The sequence below is a fragment of the Malania oleifera genome, chromosome 2 (genome assembly GCF_029873635.1).
Source record: "Malania oleifera isolate guangnan ecotype guangnan chromosome 2, ASM2987363v1, whole genome shotgun sequence".
Taxonomy (NCBI): domain Eukaryota; kingdom Viridiplantae; phylum Streptophyta; class Magnoliopsida; order Santalales; family Ximeniaceae; genus Malania; species Malania oleifera.
In genome coordinates, this window is record NC_080418.1 from 47,365,646 (window position 1) to 47,373,652 (window position 8,007).

The 8,007-nt window shown below is 33.0% G+C and overlaps 1 non-coding gene across 1 annotated transcript; it reads left to right on the forward strand.

The window, feature by feature from the left end:
* The first annotated feature begins 551 nt into the window (after nucleotides 1–551).
* Nucleotides 552–624, forward strand: TRNAE-CUC (transfer RNA glutamic acid (anticodon CUC)). Its single transcript has one exon. It is a non-coding gene; the product is annotated as a tRNA-Glu (tRNA).
* Nucleotides 625–8,007: the final 7,383 nt, after the last annotated feature.

The following is an 8,007-nucleotide window of genomic DNA, read 5'->3' on the forward strand; positions in this document are numbered from 1 at the left end:
GTAATTCTTTTTTTAGTATTTTTTTAAAATTAAAATATAAAAAGTAAAATAATTTCCACAGTTAAACAATCTCTAAATTTTCTTACTTTTTCCCTTGCATGTGCAATGCAGGATCACATTGCACTAAGTTAAATAGTTACACGACCAACAACATAATAAGTTGAAGTACTAAAACTTATGTGCAATTGTGGTCATAGTTCAGCGCCAACGATACAATTTACCCTCATTAAATATTTTTTATTTTTAGCATGATGTAACATTTTAATGCATTGTTTTTTTAATTTTTATTTTTCTAAGTCTCAACCCATGTTTTAATTAATTAAAAAAAATTTAGTAGAATGAAAAGTAAAATAAATTGGATATATTCTATTATTATCCTAACAAGTGATTAAACTAATATATCCTATTTTATTTTATTATTATTATTCTTTTAAATTACAGCCGCCGGCTAAAATTACTTTATTGTTTTGTTTGAATAGTGTGGAGCATGGTCAGACGGTTTAAACTTCATATAATTGACAAATCTCATTCACGGATAACAAGAGACGTCATCCGTTGTAGTCTAGTTGGTTAGGATGCTCGGCTCTCACCCGAGAGACCCGGGTTCAAGTCTCGGCAACGGAATCTATTTTTCTATATTTCCTTATCCCCCGATAGGATCTGTAAACAATCTTTATTTTACTTAAAAAAATATTTTAAATTTTCAATAACAACATGTACTCGTATAATTACATACAAACTGCTATTTTCACAATTATTTTTTTCAATTAGTACTCATGAGAAAGCAAAAATTGAACAAACATATCCGTAGACTAAAATTTAATGGTGATATTGTGATATTTGTTTTTTCCATATAATTCTTCGAGAAAAAAAATATCAAATTTTCATGATGAGAATATTATTTTATATAGAAATACAAGTTAAGTTTGAGTTGATTCATTTAATAAATGGAAGAATAAAACCTATATTCAAATACAACCCATCAATTAATAGGTTTCAAATAGGTATTCTATGTTAATAAATACATAATAAATATAATTAATTTAAAATTTTCTCTTTAATATCTCAACATATGAGGGTTATCTGTTTTTTAGAAAATAGCAACAACGATAACTAATAAACGAATACAATACCAACATTGCCATTTCATGGATACAATTTTCATTTTCAATTAATATAAAATATAAAAAAAAATTCACTACTAAAATTCAAATATTAACTTTAAAAAGGTGGTTTTTTCTTACTTCTCAATATATGGATGCATCCATTCATCAATGTCAAAGCTCAAAGCAAATAATACCAAAATAATCTTAGATTTTATTTTTAATGTTAATCGATGAACTATAAAGTCGTCTGACTATCATATGTTATTGAGTTAGTTCGAATCAACACAAATATGTGTGTGTGTGTGATTCTTTGTTATATAAAAAAATAAAATAAAAATAAAAAAATTAGGAAAATAAAAAAAAATATTTGAGTTATTTTGACTTAGATAACAAAAAAAAAAAAAAAAACAAAAAATGAATAAAATGAAAAAAAAGAAAAAGTCTTTGAAAATTCTAGAGAATTGCATAACGATCTAAAAAAATTTTAGAAAAATTCTACAAAATTTTGAAAAAATCTAGGATTTTTTTTAAGGATTCTTTTGCTTAAAATTTGATAATTTTACTTGATTTTTGTGTGTGTGTGTGCGTCCCAATGATTTAATAAAGAGTAAAGAGGTATTTCAAAATTCACCTATATTAGTTCTGACCACGGGTTTATCTAAGAAGATGAAAGTTGAGGCGTAATCCCAAGAGGGGGGCTGAATCGGTATTTTCAAATTTTAAACACGAAATCTTTAGTCAAGTTTAAAATTGATTTTACAAGTGCTATAACTTCTTAACAACAATAGTATTCTCAATCAATATGTATGTATGTAAATATATATATATATATATATATATATCCTTAAATTCTAATTAAGAATCTAAGCTAATATTTCAGTAAGTGACCAACCTACTCACTGTAGATCAATATCTATGTTGACTTTTTGAGTCCTATCTTGTTTTTTATAATGACAAATACAAGGTATTTAATGTTTGCCGAATTTGTGTGCAGGTTGAGTCTTGCATGAATTGAACACATCATATGGTGTATATGGTGACTCGAAGAAAATGATGAAGACAAAGTGTTTAAATTGTTGTAATTTATATTTCATTCTTTCGGGTCTTTAATTATAATTCCAAAGGTATGTAATAATTTGCATATTATGCATATAGGAACTAAAAGCTCAAAGGTCTTAGAATGACCCTAGGTTCCTACACATCACTTGAAAATTAAGAGATCTTAGACAAGAGGTCAACCGACGCCAGATTTTTTAGGTTAAGTTAAAATGCCTAAAACCTTAGAAAAGACCTTAGGTCCTTGCACTTATACGTAAGATTTTCCCAAAAATCACATATAATATCAGGGGAATCAATTGAATTAAAACAAGACTTAAAGGGCTAAAAGAATAAGGTTTCGGGTGACCGAACCTTGGTGTTTAAAACGCCTCGGTTGACCGAATCGTTGAAAGGTCAGATAGTTGACCTGACTTTGGGTGACCGAAGCAAAAAGGACTTCACCATTCTTGATCAACCGAACTCACATGCTTACCTTTTCCATCAACTCGATAGCCTAAACTTTCACGTTCAAAATTGCCTTGGGTTACCGAATGCTCATGTTAGGTAAATCGAACTTGATACAAGGTGACCGAATCACTGACTTTTGGAAAATCACCTCGGTTCAGCGAACTGCTCTTTTCCTAGGGCATCCGAACATGAAGAATGTACTTTTTCTCATGTGTCTATTCGGGCAACCGAACCACAGGTCAAGTGCCTGAAACTCTCGGGTTGCAAAATTTTTTATCATAGTTAAGAAGGGTTAAACATGGTTAATTTTCCTAAACATTTTTTTTTTTAAAAATTTAATAATACCCTATGTATCCCCAATGGCTATAAAATAGAGCAAGACTATATATAAGAGCTCATTTGCTCTGATTAGCAAGTAATTAACACATTGATTAAGCAAAAAACTTTCTGAAATTTCATAAGCCCTATTTCTTCATACAAACCCTATGCACTCATATACTACCATTCTTTTGACAAAATAAGCTTTATGAGTGTTTTATTCATTGTGTGCTGTTGCTAGAAACACTCATTTGTTTATTGCATTTTTGATTTTTGGATTGTGGGTTGAGCTTAGTTTTCCCTTCAGATTTAATCTAATAAATCTTTTGTATGGGAAAAATTAGAGCTTGTGGGTCTTAACATTCATATTGTAAGACACCTTAGCTCATATTTTTGAGTGTGCAAAAATCTTTTCACAAGCTCATTTTTCGAATATCTCTTGTGCTTGAATATTGAGAAAATATTTTTTAGAAATATTTAGAATACTCTTAGTATAAATCTTTGAAACCCTAAACTGTGATTGAGATTTACATTTATACTTAGTTTCGAAGATTAGCTTGTTGATACACTCATTGCACTTGATTGAATATAGACATTACTTTGAGTGTTGATAGCACACATATAGCTCTAAGCTTATAGTTCTTACATTATTTGTGTGCATTGATTATATTGTGCTGAATTGTTGTACAAATCTGTTTGTGTTAGAAGCACTTTTCATTATACGAAAAATTTTATCTGATTGTATTTCAGGCGTGGTCTGAGGGGGCGTTGATCCAGCCTGTAAGGATCGGTAGGGCCTTCTCTGCCTCATAAGGAGAGTGTGTACAGGTTGAGGTCAGCCCTGGTAATTTGACCTGGTTGTAAACAGTGCCTCTCTACCCGTTAAGTGAGTAATAGTGATAATCCTCAAGCTTGTGAGCTGAGGCGGGGACGTAGGCACAGTTGGCCGAACCCCGATAACATATCGTGTGTGCCATGTTTCACATTTCCGTAATTTATTTACTGCATGTATATGCTATATTATGAATGTTGCGCGTGATTTAATTTCCGCATATCATCATCTGCGCAATTGATATATGATTACAAAGACCCTAGGTTGTGTTATACAGTTATCTGGGTTAACCTAGGAAGAAAGTTTAAATTTCAAATTCACCCTCTTGGGAATACACCAATTCCAAAAATTTATATGAATGTGCTTAAATACAAAATATTAACAATATTCACAAATATATGCTCAGCCACAAGATAGTTAAACTTTAACTTGAATAGGAGATAAACCAACACATGATAATATTCCTGTAGATTAAATCAAAATTATATTTGTAACTACAGCAGAGTTTAATTAATAAGAGTATTCACAACATTCAAAAATAAAAGTAAATATGCTTGAAAAATAAAGGAGATAAGGAAGAGAGTGACACCCAATTTTTACAAGGTTCAGCAATCGTGCATGCGTCTTTGCCTTAAGCAACAAGTTATGAGAATTCGCTAGTCCCTCCTTGAATAGGTGGAGACACTTCTCTTCTTTAGTAGGTAGAGAAACCTGTTAAGCGAAAACAATCATTCCGCTTGTCAACAACTCAATCACAATGCCGTCAATTTACACAAGGAAATCAAGAACTGATTTTGTACAAAGAGAACTCTCTAACCAGAGTAGATTATGTTAGCTTTGGTGTATTCCTAAGATGGGGGGGGGGGGGTGAATTGGAATTTTAAAAAATTATTCCTAGGTTTAGCTAATCTAACAATAGTATAATCACAGCCTAGGGTCTGTCTATATAATTCCAAATGTGCAGATAAATAAAACGTGCAGAAATTAAATCATGTGCACCATTCAAAATATAACATATATGCGTGATAAATAAATTAAAGAAAAATAAAATGCACACACGATATGTTATCAAGGTTCGGCCAACTATGCCTATGTCCCTTTCTCTAGCTTGCAAGCCTGAGGATTCCACTAATGCTCATTTAACAGGTGGAGCGGCACCAGTTACAATCAGGTCAATTCAAGTTGCTGACCTCAACCAACACGCCTTACTAGGATGGCGCACCTAACTTTTGTAATCGGATCTAAGTCAATCCGAAACTATTCAATAGGGCTAGTCTCCCTCTTCAAGCCCACGCCTGGAATACAACATGTTGACCCTATGGGTCACGCCCGGTTTTGATTATGATAAATACTCATTATATATCTAATGAGTGTTTGAGAATATGTGCAGGAACCAAACTGTCAAAATCATAATACACATGCACATGGAGAAAATGAAGAACTGAAGACCAAATTTTATTCAATATTGTAATATATATTTAATTGGTCTGTAATAGTAAGTAGGTATTTAGTTTGTAATAAGCTCACACACACATCACATGTATGATTTACTACGTAAGCTCAAAACAAACCATGAATGAAAAAGGACCTTAGAAAGACCTTAGGGTATACCCTTCGGTTGACCAAACGTCGACCGACAGCGGACTTTTTTGGTATCTTAATTTTGGACCAAATGACCCTAGGACACTCATTCATGCATACATATGTTTGAATATTTGACTTGGGTAATTGCATGCTTGAAAAAGGACAAAAATGTACAAGTCTTGTACTTTCGGTCGATCGACCCACACAAGTCATTTCCTCCTGGTCGACCGAAACTGGTCCGGGTCAACATGTTGACCATGGTCCGGTCGATCGAGCCCCTACAGTTCATTTGATCTCGGTCGATCGAACCACTTGGGAGTCAACATTTTGACCTCCCGATCGATCGACCACTTTTGTACTCCAACTACTTGGTCAACCGGAGGGTCCTCGGGAGAATTCCCAGCGGTCTGATCGATCGAACCAGGTAGTTCAGAATGTCCTGGTCGACCGAAACTCAGAGATTTGGAAAATTTCCCTCCCCCGGTCGACCGACCACTTAGTTTAAAGTACCCCTGGTCGATCGTACCACTTGAGTCCTGGTCGACCGAAATATTTCTGGTTGACCGGACCTCTTGGGTTGCTCATATTCTTTTACTGTGGTTAATAATTTTAAAACAGGGTTAAATTGATTTAAATGTCATTAAACTTTTCTAACAATCCTTAATAGGTCCCCAACGGTCAAAATTTTCAGTACGTCTATATATATATACTCCTTCATTTGGGAGAATGAAGGATTGATAAGCAAAAAAACAAAAAATCAAATTTCTCTCTCAAAGCTAAATACTTCCTATTGCTCATACTATCTCAAAATCTACTCAAACTTGCCTACTTCATCTCAAAATCATTTGTAAGTGTATTTGAGTGTTATTGGTTTAAGGTTTTTCTCTATTATTCTTTGATTGTTTGAATCGATTTTCTTGAGAGCATTACCTAAGTATTCTTAGGGGGCTTTTCTCATAAGCCTATCCTAAAAAGTCTTTGCTGAACTTCTAAGTGTTGCATTCTCCTTGCAATATCTTAGTAAGTTTGTATTTGTTTTTGGCTTGCAAAAATACTTTCAAACGTACTCAAATATCTTGTGGTATTCATATTGATATATTTGTGAAAAGATATTTGTGTGTGTTATATTAATCTTTGTGGCAATATCTATTCAAGTCTATATCATTTTTTGAAAATACAAAGATTATATATATCTTACAATCCAAGCATATACATATTCATGTGATTGAGACATTCTATTGATTGATATTCTTGAGGCTTGTTTGATATTCTGTGTGAACACGTTTGATTGAATATTTTGAAATACACAGATTGTTTATTTGACACTCTCACGTACTCACTACACTGATAGAAAACATATTTGAGAGTTAATATATTTAGACCACATCGAGCTTACATTTTAAATCATCTGTGGTGCTTGTGTTTGAGCGCATTTGTGGTACAAATTTGCTTTATGTGAAAGCATCCATACATTGTACCTTTTGATTGTATATCTGAGAGATTCCAGGCGTGGCCTGAGGGGGCAATAATCCAGCCCGGTAAGGATTGGTTGAGGTTGAGGTCAGCCCTATGATAATTTGACTTGGTTTGTATAGCTTCCACTCCACCCATTTAAGTGAGCAAGTTATTGTGATAATCCTTGTGTTGGTTAGCCAAGGCGGGGACGTAGGCAGTTGGCCGAACCTCGATAACGTATCTACGTGTCATCCTTTATTTACTGCTTTCTGGTGCTTGTGCGATTAATTAAACTGCTTCAGTTAATTTTTTGATATATTTATATTATTCGCATTATATTGACCATAGGGTTGTGAACATACTGCTGTTAGGAGGAATACCTAGAGGTTAAAGTTTAAAAATACCAATTCAACCCCCTCTTGGGATCACGATGAAGCTAACACAACAAATGAAATGAAATTTTTGTACATGGAAATATGCTTCTTCACAAGCAGATATGTACACAATACGCATAGTATAATGAATGCACCTCAATAATGTAAGAACTATAAGTTCGGTGCTTTACGTGTGCAATCAACACTCAGAATAATGACTTTATCTAATCAAGCACAAGAGTGCATATCAAACAAGCTCTTCTTTGAAAACCAGATAAACTAAATCTCAATGTCTGATTAGGGTTTCAAAGATGTTAGTAATAATATTCAAACAAACTTAAAAATATTTTCTTTAATGTAGCAAGCACAAGAGTTATTTGAAAACAAGCTTTGAAAATGATTTTTGCACACAAAAATATAGGCTTAGGTTACTTGCAATGACAATGCAAGAACCACAACCTTCCAAGTCTTCCCACACAAGATCTATCAAGTTAAATCAGTGAAAGAACTTGATGCTTCTACTCTCAATAAAATCAAACAATCAATATAATCTAATGAGAGTATTAGAAAGTATGAATGAAGCACAAGCACACAAAATATACTCACAACACTTGTAAGATCAAGAAGGATGATGTGTATAAGTGTTTTGGAGTATTAGAGGGTTAAGAAGGATTTTTGAATTTCAGAGAGTTTGGCCCTAATCAATTTTTCTAATCCTTCTTAATTGTTGCAAATGAACATGTATTTATAGGCAAGGAAGAATTTTTGACCGTTGGGGACTAAATGGGGATTCTTAAAATTGTATTAAAACGATTTAGGAAAATGAACCCAT